Source organism: Arvicola amphibius, chromosome 7 (genome assembly GCF_903992535.2).
Source record: "Arvicola amphibius chromosome 7, mArvAmp1.2, whole genome shotgun sequence".
Taxonomy (NCBI): domain Eukaryota; kingdom Metazoa; phylum Chordata; class Mammalia; order Rodentia; family Cricetidae; genus Arvicola; species Arvicola amphibius.
In genome coordinates this window covers 130,692,911-130,707,806 of record NC_052053.1, presented here as the reverse complement: position 1 = coordinate 130,707,806, position 14,896 = coordinate 130,692,911, and positions in this window count along the sequence as shown.

Here is a 14,896-nt window from a genome sequence, read left to right as displayed (position 1 = left end):
TTTTAGAGCCTGTCCTGGAACTAGCTCTTGTAGACCAGGCTGGCCTCGAACTCACAGAGATCCACCTGCCTCTGCCTCCCGAGTGCTGGGATTAAAGGCCTGCGCCACCACCGCCCGGCGCGAACATGTAGCTTTAAACATCTCCATCTCACTTGGTGATAAAGGTTTGGAGCAAGACAGAGCCAATTTCTCTAAAAGTCTCTAGTGGGGACAGATCATTACGTAGTCTGATGACAATGAAATCATTTGTGAGAGGCAATGATGAAATAATAAGACTCCAGCTAAGGTCCAGGCCTTTTAGGAGCCTGCAGGTGACCATTGCGCTGAGCCTCTCTCAGCTGAGCTCCCTACATCTAATACGAGTAGTAACAGTAATAGTAATCCAAATGGTAATTCAAAGGAGAGAAGCAAATCTCTTGGAGAAAAACAACTTGCGTAATGAATTTCATGTCGTTACCCAAGGATCGTGTCAGAATGATTGATATAGTCTTTTGTGCTTTCATAGTTGATAATAAAAACTGTTAATCTCAGAGGCTATAGTATTAAAGAATCTACCACTCACATAAAGAAGACTGTTTCCTCGACCTCCGTAAGCCCGTTGTTATTGATGACCTTCCCTTACACATGACAGGAAGCTAAAGACCAGCAAATAGGAATTAAATGTCTGCCCCATCCTCCTGGATTTCACGCTGCTCACTGCCTGGCTCCCCCTGTCTCACTGGGAAAGAGTGTCTCTCCTCCTGCCAAGATCTGTGCTCTCGATCCTTCATTTCTTTTCAGACAGTTTGCCACATCATTAATCCTCATTTGATTCAGGATCATCCCGCCCAGCTCTACTGACTCTCCCTTCAGCATCTAAGTAAGCTCAGAGAGCCCCATCTGCAGCAACACCAAGCAGAGAAAAACACGGTTCCCTTTGCTCTTACGTCTGCGTACGGCGCTCTTTCTGCCTGCTTCCTCCATGGACAAGCTTCCTGATGGAAGTCGGTTCCGTTCATTTTACACACTTGGTCCGCAGCATGTACTCTAGCCCACACTGACCTTAAGATCCTTCCAGTTTTGTCTGAATTTCCATCTCGCCGACGTTTTTATTCCTTCTGTTAACTGGAGTTTGTCCTGGAGCCTGCCTCACGGTCTGCCCTCTGGGTGTTCTTCTCTCTCTCTAGGTCTCGCGTAATTAGTTCTTTCCAAGGATAGATCTTTCTCTAGCACGCTCCTGTGGTCCTTTGTGCCACTGTTCTCAGCCCTGGTCATCTGTCTCATCCCCACATCTGTATCCCTACCTGGTCACCTGTCTCATCCCCACATCTGTATCCCTACCTGGTCACCTGTCTCATCCCCACATCTGTATCCCTACCTGGTCATCTGTCTCATCCCCACATCTGTAACATCTGTATCCCTACCTGGTCATCTGTCTCATTCCCACATCTGTATCCCTACCTCCATAGTTTTTCTAATACAAACTCAGCTTAGGTGGCCTGTGAGCATTAAGAATCATTTTTCTCCCCCTGGAACTTCTTCTTTATGGTTTCTCCCCTCCTCTCGGCCACCTTATGATAGCCACAAACCTCCAAGTTGTCTTAGGCTTCTCAAGTCTCATGGATGCTAATAAAGTACAATTAATTTACTTCCAAAATTTCACTCCCCTACCTCTTTATCGTCTTCCTCTGTATTAGTTCTCACATCCACTCGTGGGCTGAATTGAGTCCTGCATTTTGGTATGTTGAGGTTCTAACCCTGGATACCTGTGAGTGTGCACCTATTTGGAAATAGACTCTTTGTAGGCATAATTCAGGTGATATGGGTCTCAATACATTAGGGTCAGCCATACAGCAGTGGCTGGTATCTTTAGAAGAAGAAAGGAACTTAATAGAGACCCCCAGAGAAGAGTGAGGGGTGTCGGAGGCAGGAAGTGCAGGACCATTGTCGCAAGCCAAGGAACTCCAGCCACTGCCCAAAGCCAGAGTGGGCAGCAAGGGCAGTGTCTTCACAAGAGGACCAGCTCTGCAGGACGTGTGAGAGCATAGATCCTGTTGTCTTAAATACACAGCTTGGGATCCTTATTGTGTGCTAGTATCGGGAAACGACTAGTTATCTCTCACATCAATTACTGGATTAATATGCCAGCCTGTATCTTCCCTTCAGTCTCAAGTCCTACCACAAAGCTGCCAAAGTGCTTATCCTGAAAGGAAAGCATTATCCCAGGACAGCTTCTGTTTTTATATTCCCAGAGCCTCCATTTCATCCTCAGTAGATATCTGATGACTTCATAAGACCATTCGGAGGATTATATGATAATTAAAGGCAATAGTGGTAACCGTGTGTTAAACTGGTTGTGCATTTTCAGTCTTAGTTCAGGTTAAGGTCAGAAAGGCTGACAAGAATTCCAGAGTACCACAAGTCTCTCCATACAGAAGCCATGTTGTATGCCAGCCCTCCCCTACAGAATGTCTGTAATGGTGGAAGCACATTGTTGCTCAGTCTGGCAACTCGAGGCGCACTTGACTATTGAACACTCAAAGTGTTAGTGGAACTCGGGAGCTACCTTTGTGCTTTATTTGGGCCTGGGTTTATGTTATTGAGATACTTATCTTGCTATGTAACCCATGCTGCCCTCATACTTTTAAAAAAGATCTCTTGTATTTTTAATAATGTGTGTGTGTGTGTGTAGACGTGTGGGTGTGTACAGGTGCTGGCGGAGGTGTGTGTGTGTAGACATGTGTGTGTGGGGGTATGTACAGGTGCTGGCGGAGGTGTGTGTGTGTGTGTAGACATGTGTGTGTGGGGTGTGTACAGGTGCTGGCAGAGGTGTGTGTGTATAGACATGGATGGGGTGTGTACAGGTGCTGGCGGAGGCCAGAAGAGGCCGTCAGGTCCAGGAGCTGGAGCTATGGATGGTAACGAATCCCACGACATGGATACTGAGAACTGATCTCTGGTTCTCTGCAAGAGCAGTAAGCGCCCCATCTCAGCAGCCTGATGAACATGTATTCTGCTATCCTGCCTTTGCCTCTGCCCCTGCCTCGTCATTGCTAGTGTTGCAGGTATGACCACTGTTAGGTCACAAACCCAGGACAAGTGGTGAACCAATGTGTCTATTTAACATATCAAAGTGGACCTGGCCACCAGGTTCTCCCAACTTCCACCAGTCCCTACCTGTCACAGGGTATGACTGGCATACCCCGCTCCCTTCCCTGAACTCTCCAGCCCGGGGTCTGGGTTTCCCTTCTCCGGAGGCTCTTCTCTATATAATCCAGACATTTTGGCTACTGGCTACTGACATTTTTTTTTACCCTTTACTCTCCTGGCATCTTGGTCTCCTGGTCTCCTGGTGTCCATCTCTTTTCCCCCTTCTCCTCACGTGGCCCAGCTCAGGGTCAAGGTCTCTGTGTACTTTCTCAGAGGTCTCTGCTCTGGCTCTACTCTCTCTCATATCTGCAATCCACCCTCCCCTCCACCACACCAAGGAGCAGACACGTCCTCCTGTTTTATTTCTTTTTTCATCCAACCACCACACCTGGCAGAGACTACATTTTTAACTTAATTTAAATTTAAATACCCATGTTCTTAGTTGCTACCATATTGAGCAGTATATTTTTGCAACAGGGGTCAGGAAACCTTTTCTATACAAAGCCCGATGATTAGCATTCAGGCAAGCAGGCTACACTGTCTCTGTGGCAACTAGCCACTGTCGCTTCGAAGGAGTCACAATAATATGTAAAGGAATGAGTATTTCCTTATTCAGTACAATTTTATTTACCCAAACAGGTGGCAGGCCAGATTTGCCCTGAGGCCCATAGTCTGACATCTACCTCTCCCTTCAGACTATTCATGGAAGTCCTACTGAGAAAAATGTAAAGCTAGTTTTGTTGGCATTAACCTACCGCCTTCCTAGAGGACAAAGAAAAATGCGTGAAAAAGAAAGTATACAGAGCAGGCTCTGGGTGTGCTGTGCTGTGCTGATGTGTTTGTCCGTGAGTCCACCACCAGCAGACTGCTGTTGGCTACTGCTTACTGTGGGCAGAATAAGAGGAGCTCAGGGGATTTCAAAGAGCTTGACCAATGCTCTCTGGAGCCCAGAGAGTATGGAAATGACTCAGGATGACTCAGGTCTGAGTTTAGAGATAAGAGCTTGTGTCTTGGTCTGTGTGAGAGGCAGTAGGGAGATCCACGCTGCACTTCCATTGCTAGTGGTTACAGGTCTTTGTTAGTCCCGAAGACAGATCACCTGGGCTCATCCTCAATGAGATCCCCCTGGAGGACCCTTAAGTGTGAGGTAGACCCCAGTTGAGATCTGGGGCTGTAACTTGTCCTTGTGGGTGAAGTGAGCTAACTGGGTGGCCTTCGGACCTTAGTGTGGGGTCTTAGAGGAATAGACGTTGATCCTGCCAACTTTGGACTCCTGCTGTGTGGGAGGGATCCTCGCTTTACACCCTGACTGCATCCGTCAAGGAAGACTTCACTTCAGCTGCCTCCTCTACACTCCTTGGAACCATTCAACAGGGTAGCTAGTGACTGAGAAAGAAGTGACTGAGAAAACCCTCCCCTCCCCCTCATAGGTTGTTTCAATCAGGAAGCAGAGAAGGGCTTTTAGATCTGGAGTTCCAGGATTTAATGAGAAATGGAGGATTTGCTATTTCAGAGTGACCAAGGAAACATTCATTGGGGCAGAGTGGGTCTTCATCAGCTCAAGATAGCAGAGATCTCTTCTGCTGTGCGCATAGAGATTTCTTGGCAAATGCTCAAAAATTGTTATTACTCTGTTTCTTCCCAATGGAAGTCTGTCGCTGGCCCTTCCAACGCTCTCTGTATACTGTCCAAACTCCTGAGGGTTACATGCTATAGATTCGAGATCTGAGCCTGAATTCTTCATTTCCAGCTGTCTGGAGTCCTGTGCTCCTGACCCCAGTCTCCAAGAAGCCCTAACTGCTGTCCTTCCTTTCAGGACCTTGACTCTGTGCACGAGGCCATTCTGACACCTTCCTGCCCACCTCTCTCTCTTGTTTATTGCTCAGGACTGATCAAACTTCCCCCAACGCCTTCTGGGTGCTTTGTCCTCTCCCTGTGCCTGGGTCACATGACTCTCCGTTCCCCAGGAGCCTTGTCTCCATTAACACATCACAGGTGTGAATGATGCCAGTCAGTCAAGCGCCTAAAGTCAAGATCGCGTCTTTTTATCACAGTGGCTGTCGTGTAGACCGTCTCTAAGGATTTGAGGAATAGATGAAAACCATCTGGACCTCCGCTTTCACAAGCAGAAAAGGAACGTATCTATGGGAGACCTGCGACTCCCGTTATCAGTATTTCATAACCATAACGTATCTACTGATGTTTGCGCTGCTGTGGGATCCCAGAGGGAAAGGGAAAACCCTTAAATATTAGAGGTATGCCTTTGTTAGAGGCCAAATTATTTTTTTAATAACTAAAGTAGAATGTTGCCTCAAACCATTTTCCCATTTTGTGATGAAATATTTTCAGTGTGCAGAAAATGTATTGGATAAAACAAACAAATATCACACACTGGCTATCCGGCTTTTCCAGATGCTAGTGTCAGATATTTTTATAAGAAAAGAAAGGGTTTGTAGTGTGACATCCTGTGCTCCTGTCCCTGGCACATCACCCTCCAAAGGTCGCCACTGTGCTGAACATGGCACTTCTCACTTCCTTGAGAATTTTCTATTCTTTGCAACATATGACTAGATCTGTAAATAAGTTATAGCATTGTTTTATGTTTGAAATTTTTTTTGGTTTTTCGAGACAAGGTTTCTCTGTAGCTTTTGGAGCCTGTCCTGGAACTAGCTCTTGTAGACCAGGCTGGCCTCGAACTCAGAGATCCGCCTGCCTCTGCCTCCCAAGTGCTGGGATTAAAGGTGTGTGCCAACACTGCCCGGCTTATGTTTGAAATTTTTAAAGAAATGATATTACCTTGTAGCTACCACTTGTTTGTTTGCTCAGTCCCTTCTCTTTGATATTGATCTGATATATGATATCATGATACATGTAGGTGTCTTCACTTTAAGTACTGAATAGAATTCCATTGAAGAAAATACCAATTAACTACTCCCTTCTGGACCAACCTCCGATTTCCTTTTCATTCACAAAGATGCAATAAGCATTCTTTTTTTCCAATTTCCAATTTCGGTGGCGCCCGTGGAAGATTTTATCAGCTGTATTCATTTCTTATGGTGATAACCTCTTTTAAAATGTACGTACTTCCCTGTCGTTCCTGCTCTGCTTCCAACTCGCAGCTGAGAGCAGGCACCTGTGTTCACGAACCGCTGGGTACAGTTTAGAACCAGATGAGTGTGCAGTACCACATCCTCCTCTGCCTGCCCCCAGAACTCCCAGATGAAGCACTGTTTCTATCGTGACCTCTCCTGGCCCCAACTTTCTTACATAGCTGACGGGTGAGAGTGGGAAAATCTGGCGAAAACGGAAGAAGGTCCAGACAATGCGCCCCACAGACATATCCCCACTCTGACTGTGAAACACTCCCACCAGCACCTTGGCCTGTTTCCGAAGCTGATACCAGGCTTCTTGAGCCATGGGAGAGAACTTCAAAGCCATCTATGTCTCCCTGCATGTCAGAAAGAATAACTGGGCTGCCCTGCATCTCTTTTCCTACACCCTCAAGATCAGTGATCAAGATCAGTGAAGTGGAGCCCCGACACTATGCAGATGGGGAAGACGCAGATGCAAAGTTACCCTATAGCCTTGAGGAATATGTGGTGTGTGTGTGTGCGTGCGTAAGTGTGTGTGTGTGTGTGTGTGTGTGTGTGTGTGTGTGTGTGTGTTACAGATATGAGTACTTTGTTTGCATGTATTTAGAGAACCACAAGAGAGAAATTCCCTCAGAAGACGGTGTTGGATCTCCTAGAACTGAAGCTCCAGACGATTGCGAGTCACCATGTGTGCCTGGGAACGACACCCAGGTCTTCTGCAAGAGCGGCAAGTGTCCTAACCACTGGGCCATCTCTTCAGCCCTGTGCCTGCTAAATGTTAGTAGCAAAAATCTTTAATTTTATTACAGATAATAACATTTCTTTGCAACAAAAATATTGATTTAGGTCTCACATGTAGGATTTCCACGTTCTAATTTCTTCCTATTCCAGCTGCACTTATAAGCTCATTATTTAGGTTTTGCCATAGTAACAGGTATGGGGTTATATTGGTCAAGGTTCTCTAAGAGAATAGAACTCATTGTGTGTGTTTCTATTAGATTTATTAGGTGTATATGGATTTATTAGGTTGGCTTACAGGGTGCAGTCTGGACAGTTCAGCAATAGCTGTGTCACACTGGAGAGGCCAGTCTGTGCTGCTGGATGTGCCAGGAGTCCCAGTCTGGAGGGGAAGATCTGGAGGATTCCTGCAGAGTTTCTGCTCTTCAGTCTACTTGGGAAGCTGGGAGGATTTGGTTCTGTCTTTGAAGGAATGCTCTAGCAACAGGGTAGAGGAACTAGTTGGGGCAAGCAAGCTGGAGGCAGTTTTTGTTTTCCGTGTCCTTTTATCTGGTGCCATCAGAAAGTGTCCCACCTTTAGAGCGACTCTTCCTACTTCAGATAATCTCATCAAGAAGACTTAGCACTGCAATGCCGAGTAGCTTATGTCCTTGGTTGGTTCCAGTCAAGCTGACAACCAAGAGCTTCTGTCACAGGTCACCTCTTGTCAACTCGGCACCCACTCACAGCCCTATACCACCCTTAATTTCCAAGTGAAGACAATAACAAGGTCATAATTCTGCCTGACATAATCTAACTAGCCTATGCACAACTATTTTAGAACAGGTAGCAAAGTCCTTTGAAGAATGTTTAATGTCTCATTGCTGAAATATGATAACATAGATTCATAATACTTAACCACTGATAGTACCTCAGCCAATTTCAGATTACATGATAAAGAAACAAGAAATAAAATGTGAATCTTGGCTTAGTATATGGTTAAATGTGCACAAACATGTTTAACAATAGGCCAGAAAACTCATGTCTGCGACAGTCTTAATTCTGCACCTGGTCACACGGCCTTAGCTGGTTCTTGGCTTTTATTTTGTTTGTTTTTGAGACAGGGTCTCATTGTGTACCCCTGACTGTCTTGGAACTCCCCTTGTAGACCAGGCTGACGTTGAATTTACAGAGATCCATCTGCTTCTACCTCTGAAGTGCTGGGATTGAAGACATACTTCACCACATCCAGCTCTACCTGGCATTTATAACTATCTTTCTCTGTTACCTATCTCATATTTAAAAACTCTTCCAATTGAGCAAGTACCTATCAGGTCTTGGATACCAGTTTCTGTCCTGGCTTATTTTCTGTTGTTCTGGTAAAACAATGACCAAGACCTTTTGGGGGAGTATGGTGTTTATTAAGCTTAGAAGTTACAGCTCATCATCTAAGAGAATCAAGGCAGAACTCAAAAAACCTTCAAGACAAGACAGAAGCAGAGATCATGGAGCAGCATTCTCGACCTTCCTAACGCTGTGACCCTTTAATACAGTTAGTTCTTCCTGTTCTGGTGACCCCCAACCATAAAATTATTTTCGTTGCTACTTCATAACTATAATTTTGCTACTGTTATGCATTATAATGTAAACAAATGCCTGTCTTTTCTAATGTTCTTAGGTGACCCTAGTGAAGGGTCGCTTGACACCCAGAAGGGGTCGTGACCCACAGATTGAGAACCACTGCCGTAGAAGCATCCTGCTTACTGACTTGCTTCCCCTGCTCATGCTCACAAATTTCCTATAGAACCCAGGGCCACCTTCCTGATGCTTTAACACACACAGTGAGTTGGGCCTTCCCATATCAATCATCAGTCAAGACAATGCCCACAGGCCAATCTCATAAAGACAGTTCCTCAACTGAGGCTCCCTTCTCCCAGGTCTGTCAAGTTGACAGCCATGGTTGGCCATCACAGGAGTGAGATCTTGCCTTGCTCCCGGACCCCACAAAACATGCTTACTACAGCTGAGCGTCTTTTCACCTTTTTGTTTATTTCTTAGCTTGCTTCTACTTCACTGGAATCCCTGTCCAAATTTTTTATTTCATTTTGTTACAAGCCTTATGATAATTGGTAAAATAAATTCAACTTCGTAATCTTGAAATTTTATTTTCTGACTTGCAAATTTTGAGAATTTTTTTCTTGTTTCAATTTTTACAGATTTTTGAAGTGAGTGTAACCTAGTGACTTAACTGTCTTTGTAAGAAAATTAGTGTAGAACTGAATCACTTGGCTCTTTCTCTTTGCACTCCCAGTTCAAATCTCTTAGTAGCCAGCATTCTCTTAGCTCTTCATTTGGGCTCAACACGCTCAAACACAATCTTCTTTGTATTCTGTCCTCCTTAGACTTGCGATGCCATCTTCCCCTGGTGGACAGAGAATCATAGCCCTCCATGCACTGTCTCTCTTTGTGGGGTTGGTGCTTCACACGTTTCTGGCGGGAAGTCAGTTGAGTTTAAGGAATGTTCCTTGTGTTTGCAGAAGCACTTTCAGTACAGAAAACTCAATCCTTCCACTTTAAAAGAGAAAGAGGACAGTAAATAAGAACCAAGTGTCCGTTTGAGGGCTTCGGTTCACCCTTAAATAGATTCAGTAGAAGTACCCAGGGCACAGGACAGTTTTCTCCTACTCCAGGCTAGGCAGCGTATTATTAAGTATGTTTTTGTAATAGATTGCTTGGCCCTTTTTTCTCTCTTTTGTGTTTGTCTACCAATAGCTTTCATCTTCTGTGTTGTTCCTTCCATTTGTGCCCCAGACTTAGACAATCTCTGGGTGCCTGGTATGAAGCTTGGGGAAGTAGAAACTGTTACCACCGCGACTTCATCTGTCTTGAACAGCAAGTGAGTGAGTGGTTCTACCAATACAGTTTTGTTGTTCACAGCTCTTCAGGTGAAACGCCCAAGATATGCAGGTTTCGGGGGATAGGTTTCACCTACAGCCTGTAGGTACCTGGCCTCCCCACTGTGGTGTGGTCATCATATCCTCTGGATGTTGAGGGAGTTGCACTCTATGCTTTTTTATATATAAGGATAGCAATCAATCCAAATCCAAAGGTCATGGCCCCCAATGCCATCTCACTGGAGATTGTGTTTGGGCATCTGCCGTATCTGGGATGGGGAACTATGAATGCTCGGTCTACAGTACTCTACCTCTTAACAAGAAACCAGTAGCCAGGTTTTCAGATTGCCGGTTGCCAGGCATGCCACAGGCATTAATGATCCTCCCATGTGGGGAATGGCAGGGCACTGACTGCCAAGAACTCACAAAAGCCCTGTCCTTTGACAATACTGGGCTCAGGGTTCAGGTCTAGGATCTTGAGGTCCATTACATTTTATTGGAGACTAACAGTCACATCCAGGAGGGACCTTCACTCTTCGGCATAGACATCTTCTCTAAGACCTGAGTATTGCTCAGTTAGTAGCATAGAAATCCTCTCTAAGACCTGAGTATCGCTCCATTAGTAACGTGCTTAGCAGGTCAGCCTCTGGCCCCAGAGAAGACTCTGAGGAGTGTCTACAGGAAAAAAGAAATCTCTCTTTCTAGATAAATGGGCTCATTATGACGCGTCTCTATTTTCTACAGTCTCGCAGGTTACCTTTCTATGGAAAGTAGCAAGGGCCTTTTCCTCCACCTTCCCCTAATACTTCTTTTAATTTCTTTTACTACCTTTTTTTCATGTTCCTCTGTCTATGAAGCTTCTACCAGTGCTTGGCCCTAAAATCAATGCAACATATTTATTTTGTGTCTAAAAAAATATTATAAAGTTTCCCTCTGTCAGGTGCCATTCGTGTTCTAGTTTACAGGACATGGCAGGGAGAGCCCTTATTCCCAGCACATAGGAGTCAGAGGCAGGCAGATCTCAGGGAGCTCGAGGCCAGATATACAAGTGAGTTTCAGGGAAGTCAGGACTATATAAGGAGACACTGTCTCAATCCCTACCCCCCCCCCACACACACAAAGATACAAAAACCCACTCAGAAGCAGAAACAATCACCATCATTTATGCTCATGATTCTCTGGGTAAGAAATTTCGATAGTGCACTCATGGTAACATAGCTGATATCTTTTTCAGAGTACTGGATCTCAGCTGAGAAGCTTTGAACAGGGTTTAGAGAAATGGCTCAGCAGTTAAGATCACTGAGTGCTCCCACAGACTACTGGGGTTCAGTTCCCAGTAGGCACATGGCAACTCACAAACATCTGTAACTCCAGTTCCAGGGGCTCTGATGCCTTCCTCTGGCTCTCTGGGCACCAACACGGAAGTGGTACACAGATACACTCACAGGTGGAATATCCATACAGATAAAATAAAAATTAAAATAAGAAGTTTTGAGCATTGGAGCTGAGGATACGACTCAAATTACCTGGATGCTTCATCAGTCACTCTTGGTGCATTTGTGGGCTGTTTGGGAGCTGGTCTTGGCCGTGAGTGTCTGCAGCATAGAGACCTCTGTGGGATGGGAGTCTGCAGCATGGAGATCTCTGTGGGGTGGGGCTTCTCCATGGTAGCTCCTCCAAGAACAAATATCCCAGCAAGCAAGTTTTGTGGCATCTCATGTCCTAATGACATAGGTCATTTTATGTCACTTCTGCTGAGTTCTAGTGTCAAAGCTTTCAAAACCTGCCCGCATTCGAGGAGAAAGCTAGAGTTCAGCCCTCATTGAGAAAGGTATCAAGGAGTGTGAGGCCCATACAATGTCTTGTCATCAAGTCTGCCATACTGAGGAATGGAAGCCTCCTGAACTTCCTTTACTTTAACAGCACATCCTTCTGTCTTGAATCCCAGTGTCTATTTAAAGTAGATTCAGCTCTGAAGAGTGGCGGGAGACGCTGGTTTGGAATTTCACATGAACAATGAGTATCATCCGTGCTTGGGGAAACAGATCAAATAAGAAGAAGCCTCTGAAATTACATCTTGACTCAACATTAACCTCAATAAAAATGATATATTACTTGGGGAACAATTGTATTTAACCTTACGAATTAAGATCAATGCAATTAAAATGGCGAGTCTCTGGAGACCGCCGTAGGACTTGTGTGCGCTCCTCTCATGTGCCTGCACGTGAGGGTCTTGAGCAAAGCAACACTCTCAAACACTGTCTGTAATTTGGACCAGACAAATCTGATCACCAGAATCCACTATTTTTTTCTCAAACCAAGAATCAGTATGCCAATGCCAAGCATAGACCATTCTAGGTCTGAGTGCCTCCACTGGATAAAAAAGACCACAAAACTTTCTTCTCTTAAATTGTGTTTAGGACTTTGGAATCAGGAAAAAAAACACTGCAGCTAAGAATTTTAATTGTAATTTTACTATGTACATATTTTTACCATTTTTAGCAAATATATCTAGTACTTATCTTTTTAAATTTTCATTTCAGGGAGAATTTCCAGTGTTTTATTTGTAGAATATTAGAAAATATGGCTGTCTCATAGCACGTTGCAGCCTCTGTAAACTATACCTGGAGCCTGCTTTATTTTTGTAAAGGAAGAAAAATTGAAAAGCCATATGCAGATCTAAAATCACTCTCACTAAGCCGCAGCCGGTGAGTTAAACAATGAGATTCTTAAGACAAACAGTCTCAGTTCGGTTTTGTTGCTGCTTTTATTTGTCTTGGTTTTTATTCCTTCAAACTTAGGAGTTTTAGCAGTGGAACAGACAATGGATTGTACAGGCAATAGAGACTATTTGGCAAGAGGCAAACAATTTTGGAATTAGCATCATAAGTACAAATATTGACGAAATGTTATTATATGTTCTATGAAATTTGGTCTTTAATAGATTACAAATCTAATAATTTAATTCATCTAGCCCTACTGGTATGTCTTCTGTGCAGTTCCTGAATGAGTTTATCTGATCATACCTCAGATATACAGATAATTCTGGATTTTAGAAACAAGGGGAATCAAGTTTTCCAGCATATTCACACAGTCGGATTCAAAATTTAAAACCTGGCTAGCCATAAAATGAATATGACTGCCCCTACCCCACACAAAAACAAAAAAACAACAACAAAACCAAGAATAAAAAGAGCATTTTCAGGGCGTGTGTATGCGGGCTGGAAAATGACTGAACTCATGAGTGGTTCCAGAAAAGCTCTCATCAGGCTGGGGAAGGAGTTCCTGCTCCAGGGCCCAGGGGAGCCATTTCTAATTAATCACCTTCTCCTGCCAGGTCCCTGGGCATCCTCCAGTGCAGAACTCCACGCAGCTTCTGCCCACTGTTTGGCACTGGCATGCAGAGGAAACCTATCTGCTCTCTCCAGTGGGATGGCCTTAGTGAGCCAACCCTGAAAATGAAGCCTGGGTACAACTAATGTGATTTTTCTCCCCCACAAGATGTGCAGTAAATAGGAATTTCAAAGCCATACTGCCCTGGTGCTGAGCCCTGATGCAGACTCCTGAGAAAATTCCAGCAGGCTCCCAGAGGCTTTGATGAGCAGGGGTGAGTGCCTTGGTGACTGAATCTCAACCACTGGACATTCAAGATAGGGATTGTGGTAACTGTGTCTCAAGGTTGTTATAAAGACTAACAGATAGATCATGTAAAATACTTTAAAAGAGTCCACAGATTGCTTTTGGGCCCAGATCCCAGTCATGTGACTTTTAGAGAGGCAGCTCAAAAAGACAGAGGTTGTAGGTAATTAGAAGGGTTGGAAAGCTAAGAAAAAAAATCACTTGCTGCGAGTAAATGCAAAACTGTGAACCCCCATTGACAAAGCAAAAGCAACCAACACAGAACAAGCCAGTCATCCTAGGGACAGGTTAAACAACAGCAAAGAAACCTGGCATGGTGACACTCACAGCAAAGAAACCTGGCATGGTGACAACCACGCCTGAAATCCAAGCACTCAAGGGGCAGAGGTAGGAGAATTGTTGAAGGTTCAAGGTCAGAATGGTTCTATATAGTAAGTACCAGGCCAGCCTGGGCTACAGTATAAGATCTGTCTCAAAAAAAGTTATTCATTTTTAAAAGCTAACACTAAGTGCAGGGACCGTTCCTAGTATTCACCCTGGCACGTATCAGCATCTCCTTCCAGAAGACAGAGCCTTTCAGCTCACAGCAGGTGCTCAGCCGGAGACAGACAGAGGAAGGAGCATCAGACTGTCCAGGAAAGGAAAGCAGTGGACACACAATCAGCCTTCAGGAATTAGCTTTACTAGGAGAAAGGGCCTTGAGGTCGGAGGCCATTAGAAAGGAAACAGTACATCGTGGTAAAAACAATATAATATGGTGCACACCTTTAATCCCAGTCCTAGAGAGGAATATGAAACGGAGGAGACAGTTCTCGGGCTCAGTCTCATTCTGAGGATGCGGGGAGGCATGATCACCATTTTGGTCTGAGGTAGAGGCAAGAGCCAGTGGCTGGTTGCTTTGCTTTTCTGATCTTCAAGTTGAACCCCAATATCTGTCTCTGTGTTTTATTACTAGTGCTACAACAATAGCTAGACAGTGTTGGTGCACACCTTTAATCCCAGCACTTGGCAGGCAGCAGCAGGTGAATCTCTGTGAGCTCGAGGTCAGCCTGGTCTACAAAGCAAGTTCCAGGACAGGCTCCAAAGCTACACAGATAGATACTGTCTCAAAACAAACAAACAAACAAAGAAACCAAATCAAATCAAAAACAATATAAGACCTTAAAAGAAAAGACATATTTTCTTTGGGTTGTAGTTTGAATGAGAATGGCCCCCACAGGCTAGTTGAATGCTTAGTCACCAGGGAGTAGAACTATTTGACAGGATTGGAAGGATTAGAAGGTGTGGTCTTGTTGGAGGAAGTGTGTTACTGGCAGTGGGTTTTGAAGTTCAAAAGCCCATACTAGGCCTATTCTCTAACTGTGTGTGCCTACAGAGCAGGGTGAAGCTCTCAGCTACTGCTCCGGTCCCATGCCTGCCTGTCTG